The sequence below is a fragment of the Pongo abelii genome, chromosome 18, assembly GCF_028885655.2.
Source record: "Pongo abelii isolate AG06213 chromosome 18, NHGRI_mPonAbe1-v2.0_pri, whole genome shotgun sequence".
NCBI classification, from domain to species: Eukaryota; Metazoa; Chordata; class Mammalia; order Primates; family Hominidae; genus Pongo; species Pongo abelii.
Window position 1 is genome coordinate 73,385,942 of NC_072003.2, and position 24,451 is coordinate 73,410,392.

Below are 24,451 nucleotides of genomic sequence, written 5' to 3' on the forward strand. Positions count from 1 at the left end.
CTCACTCTGTTGCTAGGCTGGAGTACAGTGGTGTGATCTCAGCTCACTGCAACCTCCGCCTCTCAGGTTCAAGTGATTATCTTGCCTCAGCCTCCTGAGTAGCTGGGATTACAGGCATGTGCCACCACGCCCAGCTAATTTTTGTATTTTTAGTAGAGACGGGGTTTCACCATGTTCAAGCTGGTCTCCAACTCCTGACCTCAGGTGATCCACCCGCCTCAGCCTCCCAAAGTGCTGGGAGTACAAGCGTGAGCCACCGTGCCCAGCCAGTAGCCATTTTTTTTTTTTTTTTTTTTGAGACGGAGTCTCACTCTGTTTCCCAGGCTGGAGTGCAGTAGCACGATCTCGGCTCGCTGCAAGCTCCGCCTCCCAGGTTCATGCCATTCTCCTGCCTCAGCCTCCTGAGTAGCTGGCACTACAGGCGCCCGCCACCACGCCCAGCTAGTTTTTTGTATTTTTAGTGGAGACGGGGTTTCACCGTGTTAGCCAGGATGGTCTTGATCTCCTGACCTCATGATCCGCCCACCTCGGCCTCCCACAGTGCCCGGCCGCCAACGGCCAATTTTTTAAATACAAAAATTAGCCAGGCGTGGTGGCAGGCGCCTGTAATCCAGTTATTCGGCAAGCTGAGTCAGGAGAGTCATTTGAAGCCAGGAGGCGGAAATTGCACTGAGCTGAGATTGTGCCACTGCACTCCAGCCTGGGTGACAGAGCGAGATTGTCTCAAAAAATAAATAAAATAAAATAAAATAAAAATAAATTTACAAAATAATAAGGAGGCTGAGAGGCACTGAGGTCAGTCACAATGGAGATGGACCCTGCTCTAACTCTGTGTAACCATCTATAAAGTAGGTTAATAATAGTATCAAATATCTGAGATTGTTGTGAGGGTAGGATAAATGCTTGACTCCATAGTAAATACTCAAAAACTATTAACCATTATGATTACCGTCATTATTCTCATCCTGCTCCATTAAAGCAGGATGTTTGGTTTGTTCACCATTGTATCCTCAGGCCCTAGAACAGTGCTGAGGACATGGCAATGAAAGGTAACAGCGTGCTGGCAGACCTCACAGCCCTCGTTCGCTTTCGGCGCCTCCTCTGCCTGGGCTCCCACTTTGGCTGCACTTGAGGAGCCCTTCAGCCCACCACTGCACTGTAGGAGCCCCTTTCTGGGCTGGCCAAGGCCGGAGCCAGCTTCCTCAGCTTGCAGGGAGGTGTGGAGGGAGAGGCGCGGGCAGGAACGGGGGCTGCGCGCGGTGCTTGCGGGCCAGCACGAGTTCCGGGTGGGTGTGGGCTTGGCGGGCCCGCACTCGGAGCAGCCGGCCGGCCCCGCCGGCCCCGGGCAATGAGGGGCTTAGCACCCGGACCAGAGGCTGCAGAGGGTGTGCTGGGTCCCCCAGCAGTGCCAGCCCACCGGCGCTGCGCTCGATTTCTCGCCAGGCCTTAGCTGCCTCCCCGCGGGGCAGGGCCCGGGACCTGCAGCCCGCCATGCCTGAGCCTCCCCCGCCCGTGGGCTCCTGTGCGGCCGGAGCCTGACCCGACGAACGCCACACTCTGCTCCACAGCGCCCAGTCCCATCGACCACCCAAGGGCTGAGGAGTGCGGGCGCACGGCAGGGGACTGGCAGGCAGCCCCATCCTGCAGCCCCCATGCAAGATCCACTGGGTGAAGCCAGCTGGGCTCCTGAGTCTGGTGGGGACGTGGAGAACCTTTATGTGTAGCCCAGGGATTGTAAATGCAGCAATCAGCACTCTGTATGTAGCTCAAGGTTTGTAAACACACCAATCAGCACCCTGAGTCTAGCTCAGGGTTTGTGAGTGTACCAATGGACACTCTGTATCTAGCTACTCTGGTGGGGCCTTGGAGAACCTTTGTGTCCATACTCTGTATCTAACTAATCTGGTGGGGACGTGGAGAACCTTTGTGTCTAGCTCAGGGATTGTAAATGCACCAATCAGCGCCCTGTCAAAACAGACCGCTGGGCTCTACCAATCAGCAGGATGTGGGTGGGGCCAGATAAGAGAATAAAAGCAGGCTGCCGGATCCAGTAGTGGCAACCCGCTTAGGTCCCCTTCCACAATGTGGCGGCTTTGTTGTTTTGCTTTTTGGGTCTACACTGCTTTTTATGAGATGTAACACTCACCGGGAAGGTCTGCAGCTTCACTCCTGAGCCAGCAAGATCACGAACCCACCAGAAAGAAAAAACTCCGAACACATCCGAACATCAGAAGGAACAAACTCCAGACGCGCCACCTTAAGAGCTGTAACACTCACCTCGAGGGTCTGCGGCTTCATTCTTAAAGTCAGTGAGACCAAGAACCCACCAATTCTTGACACAGTAGGTGGTTAAAAACAATTGATTGGCCAGGTGTGGTGGCTCACACCTGTAATCCCAGCACTTTGGGAGGCCGAGGCAGGAAGATCACCTGAAGTCAGGAGTGCAAGACCCGCCTGGCCAACATGGTGAAATCCCCTCTCTACTAAAAATACAAAAATTAGCCGGGCTTGGTGGTGGGTGCCTGTAATCCCAGCTCCTCAGGAGGCTGAGGCAGGAGAATCGCTTGAACCCGGGAGGTGGAGGTTGCAGTGAGTCGGGATTGCACCACTACAATCCAGCCTGAGCAACAGAGCCAGACTCTGTTTCAAAAAAAAAAAAAAAAAATTGGTTGAATGAATGAAGAGCAACCTCCTGCTCAGCTCTCACCTCCTCCTCACACTCTCTGCTTCCCTCAGTCTTCTCCCACTGGAGTCATTCCCCCATCTACACTTGGCCCAGGTCTCATCCTCCTTCTCCCACTTCAATGCCTGCTGTTTCTTCTGTGAACCTAGGAGGCCTCCAGGGAGGTGATGAACTGCCTCCCACTGCTGCTGTTCTCAGCAATGCAGGTCCCGGGCTCTGCAATGAAGTGGGAGGCAGGGACGCCTGCAACTGCAGGTTTGGCGGGGACTCAAGACAACAGAATGTGCCCCCGAGGAGCTCAGAGGCCTTTGCTCCACCCTACCTCCTAGGGCAGTATGGTTGGCAGAGGAGAGGTAGCTTCCAGGCTGCTCTGGCACCTTGTTGCCTGAGGAGCAAAGAAACTCAAGGAAGGTTTTTAGTAAAATGAAGCCCTCAGTGCAGCAGCAGATGCAAAAATCTGTACATGGCCTCACCATCTGGGGTACACAGCCATTACACACACACACACACACACACACACACACACACACACACACTCTATTATAAAAGTACAGTCGGCCAGGCATGGTGGCTCATGCCTGTAATCCCAGCACTTTGAGAGGCTGAGGCGGGAGGATCATGAGGTCAGGAGTTTGAGACCAGCCTGGCCGACACGTAAAACCCATCTCTACTAAAAATACAAAAACTTAGCAGGGCATGGTGGTGGGCATCTATAATCCAAGCTACTCGGGAGGCTGAGGCAGGAGAATTGCTTGAAACCAGGTGGCGGAGGTTGCAGTGAGCCGAGATCATGCCACTGCATTCCAGCCTTGGCAACAAGAGTGAAACTCCATCTCAAAAAAAAATAATAATAATAGAGCAGAGTCGAACGGACATGGTGGCTCACGCCTGTAATCCCAGCACTTTGGGAGGCCGAGGCGGGCATATCATTTGAGGTTAGGAGTTTGAGACCAGCCTGGCCAATGTGGTGAAACCCTGTCTCTACTAAAAATACAAAAATTAGCTGGGTGTGCTGGCGCATGCCTGTAATCCCAGCCACTCAGGAGGCTGAGGCAGGAGAATTGCTTGACTCCAGGAGGCAGAAGATGCAGTAAGTCAAGATCATGCCACTACACGCCAGCCTGGGTGACACGGCGAGACTCCGTCTCAAAAAATAAAATAAAGAACAGAGTCTGGTGATTAAATCCAAGGATTAAACTTAGAAAAATCCACTCAGCTGCCACCACTTTTTTTTTTCTTTTTCTTTTTTTCTCCCTTTTGAGACAGGGTCTCACTCTGTTGCCCAGTTTGGAGTGCAGTGGTGCAATCATGGCTCACAGCAGCCTCCAACGCCTGGGCTCAAGTGATCCTCCCACCTCAGCCTCCCAAGTAGCTGGGACTATAGGTGTGTGCCACCACACAGAGTCTTGCTATGTTGCCGAAGCTGGTCTGGAACAGCTGGGTTCAAGCAATCCTCCTGCCTTGGCTTCCCAAAGTGCTGGGATTACAGGCATGAACCACCACACTCAGCCCTTTAAAAACAATTTTTTTTTCTTACAGCATAGAGATTGGGTCTCACTACGTTGCTCAGGCTGGTTTTTTATTTTATTTTATTTTATTTTATTTTATTTGACATGGAGACTCGCTCTGTCTCCCAGGCTGCAGTGCAGTGGCGTAATCTTGGCTCACTGCAGCCTCTGCCTCCTGGGTTCAAGTGGTTCTCCTGCCTCAGCCTCCTGAGGATTACAGGCACATACCACCACACATGGCTAATTTTTTTTTTTTTTTTTTTTAGACAGAGTCTCACTCTGTTGCCCAGGCTGGAGTGCAGTGGCATGATCTTGGCTCACTGCAAGCTCCGCCTCCTGGGTTCATGCCATTCTCCTGCCTCAGCCTCCCGAGTAGCTGGGACTACAAGTGCCTGCCACCACGCCTGGCTAATTTTTTGTATTTTTAGTAGAGACAGGGTTTCACCGTGTTAGCCAGGATGGTCTCGATCTCCTGACCTCGTGATCCGCCCGCCTCGGCCTCCCAAAGTGCTGGGATTACAGGCATGAGCCACCGCGCCTGGCCAAACACATGGCTAATTTTTGTATTTTTAGTAGAGATGAGGTTTCATCATGGTGGCCAGGCTGGTCTGGAACTCCTGACCTCAAGTGATTTGCCTGCTTCAGCCTCCCAAACTTCTAGGATTACAGGCATGAGCCACCACTCTTGGCCTCCAGCCTGGTCTTGAACTCCTTGGCCCAAGCGATCCTTCCACCTTGGGCTCCAAAAGTGCTGGGATTACTGGTGTGAGCCACCACACCTGGCCTCTCATCACTTTCTAACCATGTGAGCAAGCCACTCAACCTCTTTGAGCTCAGCTTCCTTATCTGTGAGATTAAAATAGAATTTACCAAATTAGGTTGTTGGGAGGGTTTAATGAGCTAATGCACATAAAGGGTTTAGCGCAGTGCCTAGTACAGTGTAGGCATCCAAACTCCTTATTGTTAAACAAATGACCTACTGCCAGAATGTGATGGTCCAGGTCTGGGAGGGAGGACCTCTTGGAGAAGGTGAAATCTTCAGGCCCCTGATGAGATGTGTGGCTATTACTGGTAGCAGAAATTCCCTCTGGGAGCCAGGACCGCCCATAGGGATAACTTAGGTTGGGTCCCTAGATGCAGAGCCTGAGACAGGAATTCTTGGGTAAGCGACTTCCTAGGGGAGTGGAGAAAGCAGGATAGGGCAGGGAAAGAAACCAAGTAAAGAGGTAAATTCACCTAAATTTTGCCTCAATCTGATTGAACAGGGAGTTCTGGAGCATAAAATGCAATCCAGGCCGGGCACAGTGGCTCACACCTGTAATCCCAGCATTTTGGGAGGCCGAGGCAGGCGGATCACCTGAGGGCAGGAGTTCCAGATCAGTCTGGCTGATGTGGAGAAACCCCATCTCTACTTAAAATACAAAAAGTAACCGAGCATGGTGGCATGTGCCTGTAATCCCAGCTACGCGGGAGGCTGAGGCAAAAGAATGGCTTGAACCTGGGAGGCGTACGATGAAGTGAGCTGAGATATCGCCACTGCACTCCAACCTGGGTGACAGAGCCAGACTCTGTATCCCCCATCCCCCAAAAAGCCAATTCCTTGGCACTGGAGGAAGAAAACTAAAAAAAGAAAAAAAAAAAAAGGCCGGGCATGGTGTCTCACACCTGTAATCCCAGAATTTTGGGAGGTCAAGGAGGGCAGATCACCTGAGGTCAGGAGTTCGAGACCAGCCTGACCAACATGGAGAAACCCCGTCTGTACTAAAAATACAAAAATTAGCCGGCTGTGGTAGTGGCCGCCTGTAATCCCAGCTACTTGTGAGGCTAAGGCAGAAGAATTGCTTGAACCCGGGAGGCAGAGGTTGCAGTGAGTCAAGATCACACCACTACCTTCCAGCCTGGGTGATAGAGTGAGACTCTGTCTCAAAAAAAAAAAAAAAAAAAAAATGAAAGGCTGGGCGTGGTGGCTCATGTCTGTAATCCCAGCACTTTGCAAGGCTAAAGCGGGTGGATCACCTGAGGTCGGGAGTTCGAGACCAGTCTGACCAACATGGAGAAACCCTGTCTCTACTAAAAATAAAAATTAGCCGGGCATGGTAGCACATGCCTGTAATCCCAGCTACTAGGGAGGCTGAGACAGGAGAATCGCTTGAACCTGGGAGGCGGAGGTTGCAGTGAGCCGAGATTGCACCATTGCACTCCAGCCTGGGCAACAAGAGCGAAACTCCATCTCAAAAAAAAAAAAAAAAAAGGCCGGGCACGGTGGCTCATGCCTGTAATCCCAGCACTTTGGAAGGCTGAGGCAGGCGGATCACCAGTTCAGGAGATCAAGATATCTTGGCCAACATGGTGAAACCCCGTCTCTACTAAAAATACAAAAAATTAGCTGGGTGTAGTGGTGCGTGCCTATAATCCCAGCTACTTGGGAGGCTGAGGCAGAGGAATCACTTGAACCCGGAAGGCGGAGGTTGCAGTGAGCTGAGATCTCGCCACTGCCCTCCAGCCTGGTGACAGAGCAAGACTCCGTTTAAAGAAAAACAAACAAACAAACAAACACAGTTCCCTGCTTTACAATAGTTTATGGTTTATTATCTAATGAAGTGATATGAACAAAAGACACCATGAACCAAAGCTTCCTTAATTCCATTCATTTCATTTCATTTCTAATTTGATTGGTTTTTGCATGTGTATGTTTTTTTACATTTTTTTTTTTTTTTTTTTTTTAGAGACCAGATCTTGCCCTGTAGCCCAGGCTGGAGTACGGTAGCACGATCATAGCCCAGTCTAACCTCCAATTCCTGGGCTCAAAGGATTCTGCTGCCTCAGGCTCTCAACTCACTAGGACTATAAGCTCTTGCCACCATGCCCAACTAAATTTTATTTATTTAATTAAATTAATGTATTTATTTAAAAAAATTTTTTTGACGGAGTCTCACTCTGTCGCCCAGACTGCAGTGCAGTGGCACGATCTCGGCTCACTGCAACCTCTGCCACCTGGGTTCAAGCGATTCTCCTGCCTCAGCCTCCCGAGTAGCTGGGATTACAGGTGTCTGCCACCATGCCTGGGTTATTTTTGTATTTTTAGTAGAGATGGGGTTTCACCATCTTGGCCAGGCTGGTCTTGAACTTCTGACCTGATGATCCACCTGCCTCAGCCTCCCAAAGTGCTGGGATTACAGGCGTGAGCCACTGCGCCCGGCATTTATTTTATTTTTTGTAGGGAAGGAATCTTGTTATGTTGTCCAGGCTGGTCTTGAACTCCTGGGTTCAAACAATCCCTTCACCTTGGCCTCCCAAAACACTGGGATTATAGGTGTGAGTCAGCATGCCTGGCCAACATCTAGATCATTTATTTTTCTTTTTTGAGACAGGTTCTTGCTCTGTCACCCAGGCTGGAGTGCAGTGGCTCAGTCTTCATTCACTGCAGCCTCTGCCTCCAGGCCCAAGCTGTCCTCCCACCTCAGCCTCCCAAGTAGCTGGGACTACAGGCACAGGCCACCACAATCAGCTAATTTTGTGTGTGTGTGTGAGAGATGGAATCTCGCTCTGTCGCCCAGGCTTGAGTACAGTGGTGCAATCTCAGCTCACTGCCACCTCTGCTTCCCGGGTTCAAGTGATTCTTCTGCTTCAGCCTCCCCAGTAGCTGGGACTACAGGCACACGCCACCATGCCCAGCTCATTTTTGTATTTTTAGTAGAGACGGGGTTTCACCATATTGGCTAGGCTGGTCTCTAACTCCTGACCTTGTAATCCGCCCATCTTGGCCTCTCAAAGTTCTGGGATTACAGGCGTAAACCACGGCGCCTGGCCCTTAATTTTTATCTTTATTTATTTATTTTTATGAGACGGAGTCTCGCTCTGTCGCCCAGGCTGGAGTGCAGTGACGCGATCTCAGCTCACTGCAAGCTCCACCTCCCAGGTTCATGCCATTCTCCTGCCTCAGCCTCCCAAGTAGCTGGGACTACAGTCACGCGCCACCAAGCCCGGCTAATTTTTTGTATTTTTAGTAGAGACGGGATTTCACCGTGTTAGCCAGGATGGTCTAGATCTCCTGACCTCGTGATCTGCCCGCCTCGGCCTCCCAAAGTGCTGGGATTACAGGTGTTAGCCACCTCGCCTGGCCTGCCTGGCCCTTAATTTTTAAACTTTTTTTTTTTTTTTGAGATGGCGTCTCACCCTGTCGCCCAGGCTGGAATACAGTGTTGCGATCTCGGCTCACTGCAACCTCTGCCTCCCAGGTTCAAGCGATTCTCCTGCCCTAGCTTCCTGAGTAGCTGGGATTACAGGCACCCGCCACCACGCCTGGCTAATTTTTTTATGTTTAGTAGAGACGGGGTTTCACCACGTTGGTCAGGCTGGTCTCGAACTCTTGACCTCGTGATCCACCCACCTTAGCCTCCCAAAGTGCTGGGATTACAGGCGTAAGCCACCATGCCAGGCCAATTTTTAAACTTTTGTTTGTTTGTTTTTTGTTTTGAGACAATCTCTCTCTGTCGCCCAGGCTGGAGTGCAGTGGCTGCGATCTCTGCTAACTGCAAGCTCTGCCTTCTGGGTTCACGCCATTCTTCTGCCTCAGCCTCCCAAGTAGCTGGGACTACAGGCACCCGCCACCACGCCTGGCTAATTTTTTGTATTTTTAGTAGAGACGGGGTTTCACCGTGTTAGCCAGGATGGTCTTGATCTCCTGACCTGGTGATCCACCCACCTCAGCCTCCCAAAGTGCTGGGATTACAGGTGTGAGCCAAGGAGCCCGGCCAATTTTTAAACTTTTTGTAGATACAAAGTTTCCCTATATTGCCCAGGCTGTTCTCCAGCTCCTGGGCTCAAGTGATCCTCCTACCTCAGCCTCTCAAAGTGCTGGGATTACAGGAGTGAGCCACTGTGATCTTGCTCTTACCATGCTGCAACAAATGTCCTCTATGTGTAACTTTGAACATATACAAATAGGATACTTTGTTAGGAAATAAATTGCTAGGGCAGGGCGTAGTGGCTCACACCTGTAATGCCAGTACTTTGGGAGCCCGACATGGGTGGATCACGAGATCAGGAGTTCAAGACCAGCCTGACCAAGATGGTGAAACCCCGTCTCTACTAAAAATACAAAAAATTAGCTGGGCATGGTGGTGTGCACCTGTAATCTCAGCTACTCGGGAGGCTGAAGCACAGAATTGCTTACACCCGGGAGGCGGAGGTTGCAGTGAGCTGAGATTGCGCCACTAAACTCCAGCCTGGGCGACGGAGCAAGACTCTGTCTCAAAAAAAAAAAAAAAAAGAAAAAGAAAAAGAAAGAAAAAAGAAAATAAATTGCTAGGTCAAATGGTTTGTGCATTTGTAATTTTGAAGATATTACCAAGTTGTTCTTCATACAGGTGGCACAGATTTCTAGTTACACTAGCAGTGGATAAGAATGCCCCACACTCTTGCCAAGACAGTTATCAAGCTTTTTGATTGTTGCCAATCTGGTATGTGAAAAATGATATCTCAGTGTGGTGATTTTCATCTGCATTTCTTTTATTAAGAGTGATGTGGCTAAGTACAGTGGCTCACGCCTGTAATCCAAACACTTTGGTAGGCCAAGGTGGGCGGATCACGAGGTCAGGAGTTCGAGACCAGCCTGGCCACCAAGGTGAAACCCCCGTCTTTAATAAAAATACAAAAATTAGCTGGGCGTGGTGGCAGGTGCCTGTAATCCCAGCTACTCGGGAGGCTGAGGCAGGAGAATTGGTTGAACCTGGGAGGTGGAGGTTGCAGTGAGCCTAGATCACACCGCTGCACTCCAGCCTGGGCAACAGAGCAAGATTCTGTCCAAAAAAAAGAGGAAAGAGAAAGAGAAGGAGAAGAAAGGGAAGGAGAAGGAGAAGGGGAAGGGGAAACGTGATGCTCCCTTTGCATCCCATTGAGGTACAGAGGGAAAAAAAGAAAGAAGAGTGATGCTCTGAGAAAATACCACGTGTTAGACTGGGCACAGTGGCTCACGCCTGTAATCCCAGCACTTTGGGAGGCTGAGGCGGGGGGATCACCTGAGGTCAGGAGTTCGAGACCAGCCTGACCAACATGGAGAAACCCCGTCTCTACTAAAAATACAAAAATTAGCGGGGCATGGTGGCGCATGACTGTAATCCCAGCTACTCAGGAGGCTAAGGCAGGATAATCACTTGAACCCAGGAGGCGGAGGTTGCTGTGCGCTGAGATCGTGCCATTGCACTCCAGCCGGGCAACAAGAGAGAAACTCTGTCTCAAATAAATAAATAAATAACAAGTGTTAGTGAAGATGTGGAGAAATTGGAAGCCTGTCCACTGTTGGTGGGAGTGGAGAATGGTGCAGCAGCTATGAGAAACAGTATGGCGCTCCTCAAAAAATTAACACTAGAGTGCTCGCTTCGGCAGCACATATACTAAAATTGGAGTGATACAGAGAAGATTAGCATGGCCCCTGCGCAAGGATGACACGCAAATTCGTGAAGCATTCCATATTTAATAAAAAAAAAAAAAAATTGAAGGCTGGGCGCCGTGGCTCATGCCTGTAATCCCAGCACTTTGGGAGGCTGAGGTGGGTGGATCACGAGTTCAGGAGTTCGAGACCAGTCTGACCAACATAGTGAAACCCCATCTCTACTAAAAATACAAAAATTAGCCGGGTGTGGTGGCATGCACCTGTAATCCCAGCTACTCAGGAGGCTGAGGCAGGAGAATCGCTTGAACTCGGGAGACGGAGGTTTCAGTGAGCTGAGATTGCACCATTACACTCCAGCCTGGGCAAAAGAGCAAGACTCCGTCTCAAAAAAAAAAAAAAAAAAAAAATTAACACTAGAATTACTAGGTCTGGATGGGACAGTCAGGGCTTGCAAAAGGATCAACAAGTCTTTGGCTACAGATTTATTACATCCGTCTTTGGAAGAGGAAAAGAAAAATCATAAAAGAAACGGCTAGTTCAAAGTCCAAATTCTTATTTTATGGATGTAAAATGTTGAGATTGTCCCAAAATTACCATAGTTTTCAGCCATGCTCAGACAGTAGTTCTTTGTGTGGGTTGTTCAACAGTATCAGCCTACAGAAGGAAAGGCCAGACTCACAGAGGGTGTTCACTTAGAGGAAAGCAACACAAATGGAGTGATCCACACCACTTCCTGAATCTGTGTTATCTCACAGAAAGCCTTATCATAAGTCTAGCAATTCGAATTCATCTACCAAGATAATATATTCATAATTATGTTTGATTTTGCAAAGTATAATAGTGATCTATTTTGGTGTCCGTTTTCCAATAAAGTTTTGATTATGGGCAAAAAAAAAAAATTACTATATGATCCAGCAATTTCACTTGCTCTGTTGCCCAGGCTGGCATGCAGTGGCACAATCATGGTTCACTGCAGCCTGGACCTCCCGGGCTAAATTGATCCTCCTGCTTCAGCCTCACAAATAGCTGGGACTATAGGCATGCATCACCACACCTGGTTAGTTTTTGCCCAGCCAAAAAACCATTTTATTATGGAAACTTCAAATATATCCAAAGGTGAAAAAATGTTATAATTAATTAACCCAGAGTAACTACTCATCCCCTCTTTTTTTTTTTGAGATAGAGTCTCGTTCTGTTGCCCAGGCTGGAGTGCAGTGGTGTGATCTCTGCTCACTGCAACCTCTGCCTCCTGGGTTCAAGCCATTCTCCTGCCTCAGCCTCCCGAGTATAGCTGGGATTACAGGCATGTGACACTATGCCCGGATAATTTTTGTATTTTTAGTAGAGACAGGGTTTCGCCATGTTGGCCAGGCTGGTCTCAAACTCCTGACCTTAAGTGATCTGCCCACCTCGTCCTCCCAAAGTCCTGGGATTATGGGTGTGAGCCACCATGCCTGGCCTCATCTCTTCTATAATTATCAATTTAACCAACCTTGTTGTAGCTATACCTATACCTCAACCTGGATTATTTTGAAGCAAAAATTGAGAACAAGACCCTGTCTCAAAAAAAAAAAAAAAAAGGAAGAAAAAAAGAAAATAAGACAAATAACACAATTGAAAGCAGGAGCTCAAAGAGATATTTGTACACTCATGTTCATAGCAGTAGTATTTAAAATAGCCAAGAGCTGCAAACAACCCATCATTGACAGATGAATGAATAAAGAAAACGTGGTATGTACATATAATAGAGTATTATCCAGCTTTACAAAGGAAGGAAATTCTGACATATGCTACAACATGGATGAACCTTGTGGACATTATGCTAAGTAGAATATGCTGGTCACAAGGGGACAAGTACTGTATGATTGCACATTTCCTATTAGCTACTTGGTCATTTTCTTTTATTTATTTATTTTTTTGAGACAACAAGGTCTTGCTCTGTTGCCCAGGCTGGAGTGCAGTGGCACAATCCAGCTACTCAGGAAGCTGAGGCAGGCTGTCGCACAAGCTGAGTTGCAGTGGCGCAACCTTGGCCTGCAACAATCTCTGCCCCCAGGGTTCAAGTGATTCTCCTGCCTCAGTCTCCCAAGTAGCTGGGATTACAGACACCCGCCACCATGTCTGGCTAACTTATGTATTTTTAGTAGAGACAGGGTTTCACCATGTTGGCCAGGCTGGTCTCGAACTCCTGACCTTAAGTGATCCGCCCACCTCAGCCTTCCAAAGTGCTGGGATTACAGGCATGAGCTTCCTTGCCCAGCCAAAAAAGACAAAAAAAAAAAAAAAAGGCCAGGAGCGGTGGCTCACGCCTGTAATACCAGCATTTTGGGAGGCCGAGGCTGGCGGATCACGAGGTAAAGAGATAGAGACCATCCTGGTCAACGTGGTGAAACCCTGTCTCTACTAAAAATACAAAAATTAGCTGGGCATGGTGGCGCGTGCCTGTAGTCTCAGCTACTAGGGAGGCTGTGGTAGGAGAATCGCTTGAACCCGGGAGGCAGAAGTTGCAGTAAGCCAAGATGGTGCCACTGCACTCCAGCCTGGCGACAGAACAAGACTCCATCTCAAGAAAAAAAAAGGCCGGGCGCGGTGGCTCATGCCTGTAATCCCAGTACTTTGGGAGGCCCAGGTTGGGGGGGGGATCACCTGAGGTCAGGAGTTCAAGACCAGCCTGGCCAACATGGTAAAACCCTGTCTCTACTAAAAATACAAAAAATTAGCCAGGTGTGGTGGTGGGCACCTGTAATCCCAGCTACATCGGAGGCTGAGGCAGGAGAATTGCTTGAACCTGGGAGGCGGAGGTTGTGGTGAGCTGAGATCGCACCATTGCACTCCAGCCTGGGCAACAAGAGTGAGACTCCATCTCAAAGAAAAACAAAACAAAACAAAAAGGGAGGCTTGGTGCCATGGCTCATGGTAATCTCAGTACTTTCGGAGCCCAAGGCAGAAGGATCGTTTGAGGCCAGGAGTTTGAGAACAGCCTGGGCAACATAATGAGACCCCTTCTTCTTCTTTTTTTTTTTTTCTGAGATGAGTTTTGCTCTTGTTGCCCAGGCTGTAGTGTAATGGTGTGATCTCGGCTCACCGCAACCTCCACCTCCCGGGTTCAAGTGATTCTCCTGCCTCAGCCTCCCGAGTAGCTGGGATTACAGGCATGCACCACCATGCCCGGCTAATTTTGTATGTTTAGTAGAAACAGGGTTTCTCCATATTGGTCAGGCTGGTCTCGAACTCCCAACCTCAGGTGATCCACCCTCTTCGGCTTCCCAAAGTGCTGAGATTATAGGTGTGAGCCACCTCGCCCAGCCATGAGACTCTTTCTCTAAAAAAAATGTTTAGAGTTAGCTGGATGTGGTGATGCACACCACGTCCGGCCGATTTCTTTTTTATTTATTTATTTTTTTTGAGATGGAGTTTCACTCTTGTTGCCCAGGCTGGAGTGCAATGGTGCGATCTCGGCTCACCGCAACCTCCACCTCCTGAGTTCAAGCGATTCTCCTGCCTCAGCCTCCCGAGTAGCTGGGATTACAGGCATGCGCCACCATGCCCTGCTAATTTTGTATTTTTAGTAGAGACGGGGTTTCTCCATGTTGGTCAGGCTGGTCTCCAACTCCCAACCTCAGGTGATCTGCCCGTCTTGGCCTCGCAAAGTGCTGGGATTACAGGCATAAGCCACCGCGCCCAGTCGATTTCTTTTTTCAATAATACTTTGAGAGTATCAGTTACTTTCATCAGGAGTGAGTCATCTCTAGCTCTTCAAATGACACAGTGTCTTTTTTTTTTAATGATATTAATAGCCATTGGTGATTTTTGCCTAGATTCATTAATTTATTAGTGGTAAACAACTTTTTCAGCAGATGGTTTCCTATACCATCTTTAGAACAATCTCTCCTCCCTCTACACACAGTTATTTTATTTATTTTTATTTTTTATTGTATTATTATTATTTTTTTTTTGATACAGAGTCTTTCTCTGTCCCCCAGGCTGGAGTGCAGTGGCGAGATCTCGGCTCACTGCAAGCTCCGCCTCCCGGGTTCACGCCATTCTCCTGCCTCAGCTGGGACTACAGGCGCCCGCCACCGCACTCTGCTAATTTTCTTGTATTTTTGTAGTAGAGACAGGGTTTCACCATGTTAGCCAGGATGGTCTCAATCTCCCGACCTCGTGATCTGCCTGCCTCGGCCTCCCAAAGTGCTGGGATTACAGGCGTGAGCCACCCGACCCGGCCGAATTTTTTTTTTTTTTTTTAGTAGAAACGGGATTTCACTATGTTGGCCAGGCTGGTGTCAAACTCCTGACCTCATGATCTGCCCACCTCGGCCTTCCAAAGTGCTGGGATTACAGGCATGAGCCACCATGCCCAGCCCCTTTTGACTCAGTGACATAATGAGCAGGGAGCTAGAGCCTGGGCCCCTGTGACTCAGAGTGAATACCTACTTTGTCAAAGATAAACAAAGTCAAGGAAAAAAAAAAGATAAAGCTAGATGTTAGTTGAAGTAGTAAGGACAGAACAGGCACAGTGGCCTGTAATCCCAGCACTTTGGGAGGCTGATGTGGGAGGATCGATTGAGCCCAGGAGTTTGAGATCAGCTTGGGAAAGATGGCGAGACCCGTCTCTATTTTAAAAACAAAAAAAAATTAGCTGGGCATGGTGGTGCGTGCCTGTAGTTCCAGCTCAGGAGGCTGAGGTGGAAGGATCCCTTGAGCCCAGGAGTTCGAGGATGCAGTAAGCCATGATCACACCACTGCACTCCAGCCTGGGTGAGACAGCAAGACCTAGTTTCTAAAAAGAAAAAAAAAAGGTGGTAAGAACAGATTTTAATTTGTAATATACTATTGCGATAGGGAATAGGGTCCAGCGTGAACTTGGCCCAACTTTGATTTGTACAGAAGTGACTGGGAATTTAAATTTATTTTTTAGAGATGGGGTCTTGTTATGTTGCCCAGGCTAGTCTCAAACTCCTGTCCTCATGTGATCCTGCCACTTCGGCCTCTAGAGTAGCTGGGATTACAGACACAAGCCAGTGAGTCTGGCAAGATAACTTGTGTTTTTTGTTTGTTTTGTGACAGAGTCTTGCTCTGTTGCCCAGACCGGAGTGCAGTGGTGCGATCTCAGCTCATTGCCACCTCTGCCTCCCAGGTTCAAGTGATTCTCCTGCATCAGCCTCCCAAGCAGCTGGAACTACAGGCACCCACCACCACGTCTGGCTAATTTTTTGTATTTTTTGCTTTTTTTTTTTTTTTTTTGAGACGGAGTCTCGCTCTGTCGTCCAGGCTGGAGTGCAGTGGTGCGATCTCGGCTCACTGCAAGCTCTGCCTCCCGGGTTCACGCCATTCTCCTGCCTCAGCCTCCTGAGTAGCTGGGACTACAGGTGCCCACCACCACACCCGGTTAATTTTTTTGTATTTTTAGTAGAGACAGGGTTTCATCGTGTTAGCCAGGATGGTCTTGATCTCCTGACATCATGATCTGCCCGCCTCGGCCTCCCAAAGTGCTGGGATTACAGGCATGAGCCATCGCGCCCGGCCCTAATTTTTTGTATGTTTAGTAGAGACAGGCTTTCGCCATGTTGGCCAGGCTGGTCTCGAACTCCTGACCTCAAGTGCTCCGCCTACCTCGGCCTTCCAAAATGCTGAGATTACACGTGTGAGCCACTGTTCCTGGCCTAGTTGTGTTTTAAAGTGGATGAAGGAGTAGGGAAGGTGGCAAGCAGGGGTTCGGTAGAGTCAGGGACATGAAAAATTGCAAAGGATTGGTCAATGTACAGCTCTGTCCACTAGCTGGCAATTATCGAAGTTAGAATTCTATCCTCCCACAAAGACTGGGAGACAGAGGCCTTATCCTTCAGGATGATGATGTTCAAGGAATGGCTTTCAGGTCCTTGAGAAAGACACTCTTGAGTTGTAGAAGATACTTATACATCTCAAAGGATCAGAGAAGGAATTCACAATTGTGAGCCCTTTTTAGTAAATGCTCTGAGAAAGTGTAGTCGGAGCCTATGATTGGGTGTTGCCTGGAACAGTCAATTCTTTCGGCAGTGGTGCGCTTTCTCAGGCAGGCACTTTAAGGTGGGTTTGGGTCATCCCAGGATGTGACCTTGAGCTGTTAGAAACTATATTAGTGTTTAAGTCTTTTTTTCTTTTTTTTTTTTTTGAGACAGATTCTCGCTCTGTTGTCCAGGCTGGAGTGAAGTGGTGCGATCTCTGCTCACTGCATCCTCTACCTCCTGGGTTCAAGCAATTCTCTGCCTCAGCCTCCCCAGTAGCTGGGATTACAGGCGCCCACCACCACGCCCCGCTAATTTTTTGTATTTTCAGTAGAGACAGAGTTTCACCATCTTGGCCAGGCTGGAAGAGTTCAGGCCACTCCCTGAACTCCTGACCTTGTGATCCACCTGCCTCGGCCTCCCAAAGTCCTGGGATCACAGGCATGAGCCACGGCACCCATCCTTCTTTTCTTTTTTATAAATAGAGACAGGGTTTTTCCACATTGCCTAGGCTGGTCTCAAACTCCTAAGCTCAGACAATCTACATGCCTAGGCCTCCTAAAGTGCTGGGATTACAGGCGTGAGCCACCGTGACCAGCCTCTGTAGAAGCCTTTTAATGTGGAGGGAGGAGGGTGAATAAAATCACTTGTGTTGAGAGTCTGCAGGTGTTTTTTTGTTTGTTTGTTTGTTTTTGAGATGGAGTCTCGCTCTGCCAGCCAGGCTGGAATGCAGTGGCACGATGTCAGCTCACTGAAACCTCCGTCCCCCTGGGTTCAAGTTGTTCTCCTGCCTCAGCCTCCTGAGCAGCTGGGATTACAGGCGCCTGCCACCATGCCCAGCTAATTTTTGTATTTTTAGTAGAGATGGAGTTTCGCCATCTTGGCCAGGCTGGTCTTGAACTCCTGACCTCATGATCCACCTGCCTCAGCCTCCCAAAGTGCTGGGATTACAGGTGTGAGCCACCACGCCTGGCCCTTTTTTGTTTAAGACAGAGTCTCACTCTGTTGCCCAGGCTGGAGTGCAATGGCACGATCTCAGCTCACTGTAACCTCCACCTCCCAGGTTCAAGCAATTCTCGTGCCTCAGCCTCCCAAGTAGCTGGGATTACAGGCATGCACTACCACGCCCAGCTAATTTTTGCATTTTTGGTAGAGACAGGGTTTCGCCATGTTGGTCAGGCTGGTCTTGAACTCCTGTCCTCACGTGATCCACCTGCCTCAGCCTCCCAAAGTGCTGGGGTTACAGGCATGAGCCACAGTGCCCAGCCTTTTTAGTATATGCTAAACAAGGGGTGGAATATTCATGAGTTTTCTGGGAAAGGGGTGGGCAATTCCCCAAATTAAGGGTTCCTCCAATTTTTATTTTTTAATTTTTTTATTTTTTGAGATGGAATCTCGCTCTGTTGCCCAGGCTGGAGTGCAGTGGCGCTATCTTGGCTCACTGCAAGCTTCGCCTCCCAGGTTCATGCCATTCTCCTGCCTCAGCCTCCTGAGTAGCTGGGACTACAGGCGCCCGCCACCGCGCCCAGCTAATTTTTTTTTGTATTTTTAGTAGAGACGGAGTTTCACCGTGTTAGCCAGGATGGTCTCGATCTCCTGACCTGGTGATCTGCCCGCCTCGGCCTCCCAAAGTGCTGGGATTACAGGCTTGAGCCACCGCGCCCGGGCTTCCTCCACTTTTTAGACCATATAGGGTAACTTCCGGGTGTTGCCATGGCATTTGTGAACTGTCATGGCATTGGTGGGAGTGTCTTTTAGTATGTTAATGCATTCTAATTAGCATATAATGAGCAGCGAGGATGACCAGAGGTCACTTTCGTCACCATCTTGGTTTTGGTGAGATTTGGCCAGCTTTACTGCCACCTGTTTTATCAGCAAGGTCTTTGTGACCTGTGTCTTGTGCAGACCTCCTATCTCATCCTGCGACTTAGAATGCCTTAACCTTTAGGGAACACAGCCCAGTAGGTCTCAGCCTTATTTTACTTAGCCCCTATCCAAGATGGAGTCGCTCTGGTTCAAACGCCTCTGACACCGGGATTACAAGCTTGAGCCACTGAGCCCAGCCAAGAGTCTGTAGTTTTTATGGGCCAAGGTTGAGGCCTAGTTGAGAAGGGGGCTTGGGGAAGCCTGTCTAGAGTTTGGTCAAGGAGTTTGGTCAGCTGACAGGTGGAAGAGTCTGGGTTCCTTCTGCTTGAGGGTGGTGCTTACTAAGCTATCTTTTCAGCAGTTTGTAGCTGCAAGAACAGCAGAATAATAGTTAGTAAGAAAGGCCCACCTGGGTCAAAATGAGAACCATTCTTGGCTGGGTGTGGTGCTGGCAGTTTGGGTGGCCGAGGTGGGCATATCACTTGAGGTCAGGAATTCCAGACCACCCTGGCCAACATAGTGAAACCCTGTCTCTATTAAAAATACAAAAATTAGCCAGGTGTGGTGGTGCATGCCTGTAATCCCTGCTGCTCCAGAGGCTGACGCACAAGAATCACTTGAACCCCGGAGGCAGAGATTGCAGTGAGCCGAGATCATGCCACTGCATTCCAGCCTGGGCGATGTAGCGAGACTCCGTCTCAAAACAAATAAAAAGAATGAGAACCTTTCTCAGTACCTGACAAGCCAGGAATCTACTGCCTCACCTCTCACTTCCCCAGCCTGTCTTATGCCATAGCCCACCCAGAGGTAGCAGACGCTACTAAACTGACCTTGTCCTAGGGGTTTGATATCACAAATCCTGGCTTGTATCCATGGTTTGGAAGGTAGCACCAGGCATGCCCCTGCTGCCCACCTTGCACGAGAAAAACCTTCCCAGCTTTAGGGAGAATTTCAAGGGGTAAGGTCTGGAACACCTGCAGGCAGATGGCCCAAGTGGTATCTTCCTTTAGGGAGTATACTGATTTACATTCCTGGCAGAGCACAGTGGCTCACATGTGTAATCCCAGCACTTTGGGAGGCTGAGGCAGGAGGTTTGCTTGAGTCCAGAAGTTGGAGACCAGCCTGGGCAACATGGGAAAACCCCGTCTCTACAAAAAATACAAACATTAACTAGGTGTGGTGGCACATGCCTGTAGTCCCAGCTACTCAGGAGGCTGAGGTGGGAAGATCTTTTGAGCCTGGGAGGTTGAGGCTGCAGTGAGTCGTGATCACATTACTGCCCTCCAGCCTGGGCGACAGTGAGACCTTGAGCAAAAACAAAGAGCGTTCCTGTGCTAAAGTGGACTAGACTGGGACCCTGCCTTCCCGGGTTTGGCTCTTCAGGGCCATTATTAATTATCCCACACAAGGGCCATCCTTGAAAGAGGATACCGGTGTGCTAGCAGCAAACACCAACAGCAGAGGTTATCAAAGTAGTAACCGGCAGCATGAGCAACACCTGGAAACGGGGTAGCAATGCTAATTCTGGGGCCTGCCCTAGAGCTAAAAGAACCAGAAGCTGAGGGTGGGGGCAGCAATCTGCGTTTAAACAAGCTGGCCAAGAGGACCCCATACACACCAAAAATTCAGAACCACTTCAGCCTCACTTCAGCCTGTTGGAGGGCAAAACTGCAGTCCACCTGGAGTTTCATAAAGGTTTTGAAATAGGTGCGTAAGTCAGGGAAAGGATGGGCTAATACAAGACATGGCAAATATTTAAAATGCGTTCACTTTATCCTCAACAGTAGGAAGCTACGGGCATCTAAGTGAAAGCCTGCAAGGGGGAGATGCCCCGGTGGATGAGGAACCAATAGACACTCTGCCCCCTTTTCCTCTTTTCCCAGGTGGGGAACACAAAGTCCAGCGAGGCCAAACCCCCGCCCGCACCGCTGATGGGGTCTCTCTCCCCTCAGACCAGGGCGCAGCGGCCCCACCGCAGCTCGGGCTTTCAGAGCCCGGGCGTGAAGCCAAGCTGGCCTCAGGTCGCGGCTCTTTGAGAGCGCGAGTGGGAACAGTGCCCTCCGGCCAGGCTCGTCCGCAGCTGGCCACAGCAGCATCTGAGAGGCGTCCTCGGCTAGTGTGCACCTCCCTGGGAACCCAGGTATCCCACCCGGCTCGGGGCCGTCTGCTCCAGTCGCTGGAGCCCGGCCTTCAGAGAACGAAGACTTCCCATCCCCCTCCGTCTCCCCTCCTGCGCGGCGGACCCCCTGAGCCCTAGCGAAACTACAAAGCCCACAATTCGGGGGATGCGCGCGCTGTCTTCTGGGAGATGTAGTCCTGGATGCGGGGCGCCCCGAAAGGCCCAGCGCCGGCTGGACTCCATATCCCAGCATGCCGGCGCGCGTGCGGGGGGCGGAGGGAGGGAGAGACGGGGAGGATGTGAATGGGGTGGGGGCAGTCGCCCCTGTCCCCCACCCTTCCCTTCAAGCCGGGCAGGGGTGGGGGGAGGGGCCGGGCTGAGGCGGCGGCGGCGGCGGCGCTGCGGGAGGGTTGGGCCAGGCAAGGGCGGGACTAACCCACGGCGGGCGGACAAGAGAGCCGCGAGCTAACGGGTCCGGACGACGGCAGCGGCGGCGACGACGGCTTTCTGCGCGGGCGGAGGCGGCAGCCGCCGGAGCGGCGAGTATGGCCCGCGCGGCGCCGGGCGCTGACTGAGGTGCGCGGGTGGGATGAGGGCGGGCGGGATGCGGAGCGCCCCGGGCCCCCGGCTGCCCAGACCTCCCCTGCGCGGGCAGCTGGCGGGCCCAGCGGCCCAGACCGGCCCGTTCCAGCCCGGCAACTTCCCCCGGGCCGGGGCGTCGGGCTCCCTCGTGTGGGCGGGGGTCCGCGCGCGTTGGCCTCATTCCGGATCCCCGCCTTCTGCTTTGCACGTCCAGCCGCTCCCAGCCTCCCGGGGCTCCCGCTCCGCTCCTTTGCCGGGAGCCCCCAGCCCCAGCCCCAGCCCCAGCCCCAGCCCCAGCCCCAGCCCTAGCCCTAGCCCTCGGAAGAGCTCCCTGCCCTGGTCCCGACTTCCAGTCCACTCCCTAGTTCGTACCCCTAACCCTGGCTCTCCCGGCCTCTGCTCCACCTGGGAGACCCCGGCCCCACTCTTGGCCAGAGCCTGTTTGCCCCATCAGCTCCTCTCTCCCCTGTGATCTTTCCCCTACCTGGTACTGCCCCCTAACCATCCTCAGTGGCCCAGTTCTCACGGCTCGACCTTCCTACTTTGGGGAAACTGAGGCAAGGCTGATGCCAGAAACTTGGCCAAATCGCCAGTCCCGTGGAGGTTGGCCAGAACCCCGTCTCTCCTCTCTCATGTTCCCTCTCTGCCTTGGAGTGGAAGTCATTTCTTCCCCCCAGTGATTCCCCTGTGACTGGACCAAACTTCCACCCCCTGCTACAGCTCTGGGCTGAGCTCACTTGAGTCTCCCCTTAGCTTCCTGCCGCTCCTGTTGGCCTTCCCTCCTTCGCATAGCCCACTCCGGGCCCCCTCTGCCTGTAGAGGAGTCAGCACCCATTGCTTGCTTGCTCAAGTTAGCCTTTCGATTTATCTTTTGCCAACTGCATCCATCTCCCGTCTCCCATCTTGCCTCTTGCTTTACAGCTGCGTAAAGGAGCGGAGGACTGAGTCAAAGGTGGTGTTGGAGAAAGAGGCTAGAGAGGTGCAGGGACCTGGGGCCTCTTTTCAGTCAAAGCCTCCGGGACGGGTACAGGGCACTCTGGGACCTCTGGCCAGTAACACACTCCCGCCTCGTCTTTGGGACGGATGTTTGGAAGCTGGTTGGCCACCCCTTCCTTGCCTGGTGGGCTCTGAAGCCCCTCTCAGGTGGAAGGTATCGCTGTTTTTTAGAGAGATGGTGGCATAAGAGGAGTCTGGGAGACCACACCCCTAAGCTTCATCTTGCTTCTGCTGCTAACTTCGGAGGGGTTGCCCTTTCAGGGAGGGATGCCTGCTGGCTGCCCTGATCTCTCTGTGGAGGAAGGCACAGAGTATGTGGGCGATGATCTCAAGTTTAGTCGTGGGGCTCAGGATTTAGAGGGAACGAGGGCTGAGAGAGGTGGCACAGATTTGCCTGTATTATTCAGGTTTTTTGTTTTGTCCTCTTCAGATTATTTTTTTTGCGGGGGGGGCAGAGGGGGATGGTCATCCATTCTGCCCCAATCCCCAGTTTCCCAGTGGGATGGGTGGAGAAAGGGAGGAACAGGAGGCTCTAGGAGTTCTGTGGGGTCCTGAAGGAGCAATCTTGATCTGAACCAGATGGTTCACTGCTTCAGCAACCCCCTTCCCAGCCCTCCCCCCTTGGCTGTGAATTGGATGCTTTTAACCTTGTAACTTGAGAATGGAGGAAGGGAGGCCAGGGGGCCAACTGTCTGTGCGGGTGTTTATGTCTGCCTCTGCACCCTTGCTTGCAAGCCTGGCAGGGGCCTGTGGGAGTGACCCTGCCTGGGAGTGCATTGTGATGTGCTGTGGCATGCTGATGGCTCCTGGGAACTTTTGGAGTGCAAATCCCAGATAAAGCCAAGCTTCTGAGAGCCATTGGCTATGGCCTCAGGGGAGCATTTCTACTCCAGCCAAGCCTCAGGGTAAGGACCACTCTTCTCGAGAAGGCACCTGGGATTAAGGAGTCTGCAATACCAGGACTGGGGATTTGGGGAGGCTTGGTTTTTCCGTGTCTTTTCATGGCAAAAGAAGACCTGAGGGGGGTAGGGCCTGGGGAGAGGGGTGGGAAATGGATTATTTTGTGTTGTCCTATACCACATCCTGCCTTATTTTGGCAGTATTTGTATACTTCATTTTGGCTCATTAGACTGTGGATGCTCTTCAAATATTTCAGAAAATGAGGACACACCACCACTTGGCTTGGTCCTTAGCACATAGTGGGTGTTCAGTAAATGAATTACAGCGGAAGGTCTCATGGTTACAGGTTTAGGGAAGGATTCTTCACATTTGACTGAGAGTCATAGTCCCCTGGAGAGCTGGTTAAGGCACAGATTGTGTGTGGGGGGGGACTCCAGAGTTTTATGGTTTAATCTGGGTGGAGCCTATATTTTGCATCTCTCTCCAGCTCCCTAGGGCTAACACTTTGAGAACCACTGGTTTGGGGCCATCACAATTGCTTGAGAGATTAATCCAAGCAGATGTGAAGTCTTTTTTTTTTTTTTTTTTGAGACGAAGTCTCGCTCTGTTGCCCAGGCTGGAGTGCAGTGGCACGATCTCGGCTCACTGCAGCCTCCGCCTCCAGGGTTCAAGCGATTCTCTTGTCTCAGCCTTGTTGGCCACCCCTTCCTGGGGTGACAGCAACCTAGGATTACAGGCATATGCCATGACACTCGGCTACTTTTTGTATTTTTAGTAGAGACGGGGTTTCACCATGTTTGCCAGACTGGTTTCGAACTCCTGACCTCAGGTGATCCGCCCGCCTTGGCCTCCCAAAGTGCTGGGATTACAGGCGTGAGTCACCGCTCCTGGCCAGATGTCTTTTTTTTTTTTTTTTGAGGTAGTCTTGCTCTGTCACCCAGGCTGCAGTGGTGTGATCTCAGCTCACTGCAACCTCCGCCTCCCAGGTTCAAGCTATTCTCCTGCCTCAGCCTCCCAAGTAGCTGGGATTACAGGTATCTGCCACCATGCCCGGCTAATTTTTGTATTTTTAGTAGAGATGGGGTTTCTTCATGTTGGCCAGGCTGGTCTCGAACTCCTGACCTCAGGTGCTCCGCCCGCCTCAGCCTCCCAGTGTTGGGATTAGAGGCGTGAGCGTCTGCGCCCAGCTAGATGTGGTCTTTTTTATTTTATTTTATTTTATTTTGAGACGGAGTTTCCCTCTTGTTGCCCAGGCTGGAGTGAGATCTTGGCTCACTGCAACCTCTGCCTCCGAGGTTCAAGCGATTCTCCTGTCTCAGCCTCTCGAGTAGCTGGGATTACAGACATGCACCACCATGCCCGGCTAATTTTTGTTTTTTTTTAAATTTATTTTTATTTTTTATTTTATTTTTTGAG

The 24,451-nt window shown here is 50.8% G+C and overlaps 1 protein-coding gene and 1 non-coding gene across 7 annotated transcripts in view; both read left to right on the plus strand.

The window, feature by feature from the left end:
• The first annotated feature begins 10,562 nt into the window (after window positions 1–10,562).
• LOC112129507 (U6 spliceosomal RNA) lies at window positions 10,563–10,669 on the plus strand. Its single transcript, XR_002911899.1, has one exon. It is a non-coding gene; the product is annotated as a U6 spliceosomal RNA (small nuclear RNA).
• Window positions 10,670–20,477: 9,808 nt separating this feature from the next.
• Window positions 20,478–24,451, plus strand: part of ST3GAL2 (ST3 beta-galactoside alpha-2,3-sialyltransferase 2) — a 61,393-nt gene continuing 57,419 nt past the window's right edge. For 3 of the 6 annotated variants that reach the window (XM_063717772.1, XM_054534110.2, XM_024233880.3), the window contains exon 1: window positions 20,907–21,133. The gene's annotated coding sequence lies outside the window, so the exon portion shown is untranslated. Of the gene's footprint in view, window positions 20,579–20,898; window positions 21,134–24,451 lie in introns of those variants that run through there. The other 3 variants (XM_063717773.1, XM_024233881.3, XM_054534111.2) reach the window with 2 other exon arrangements.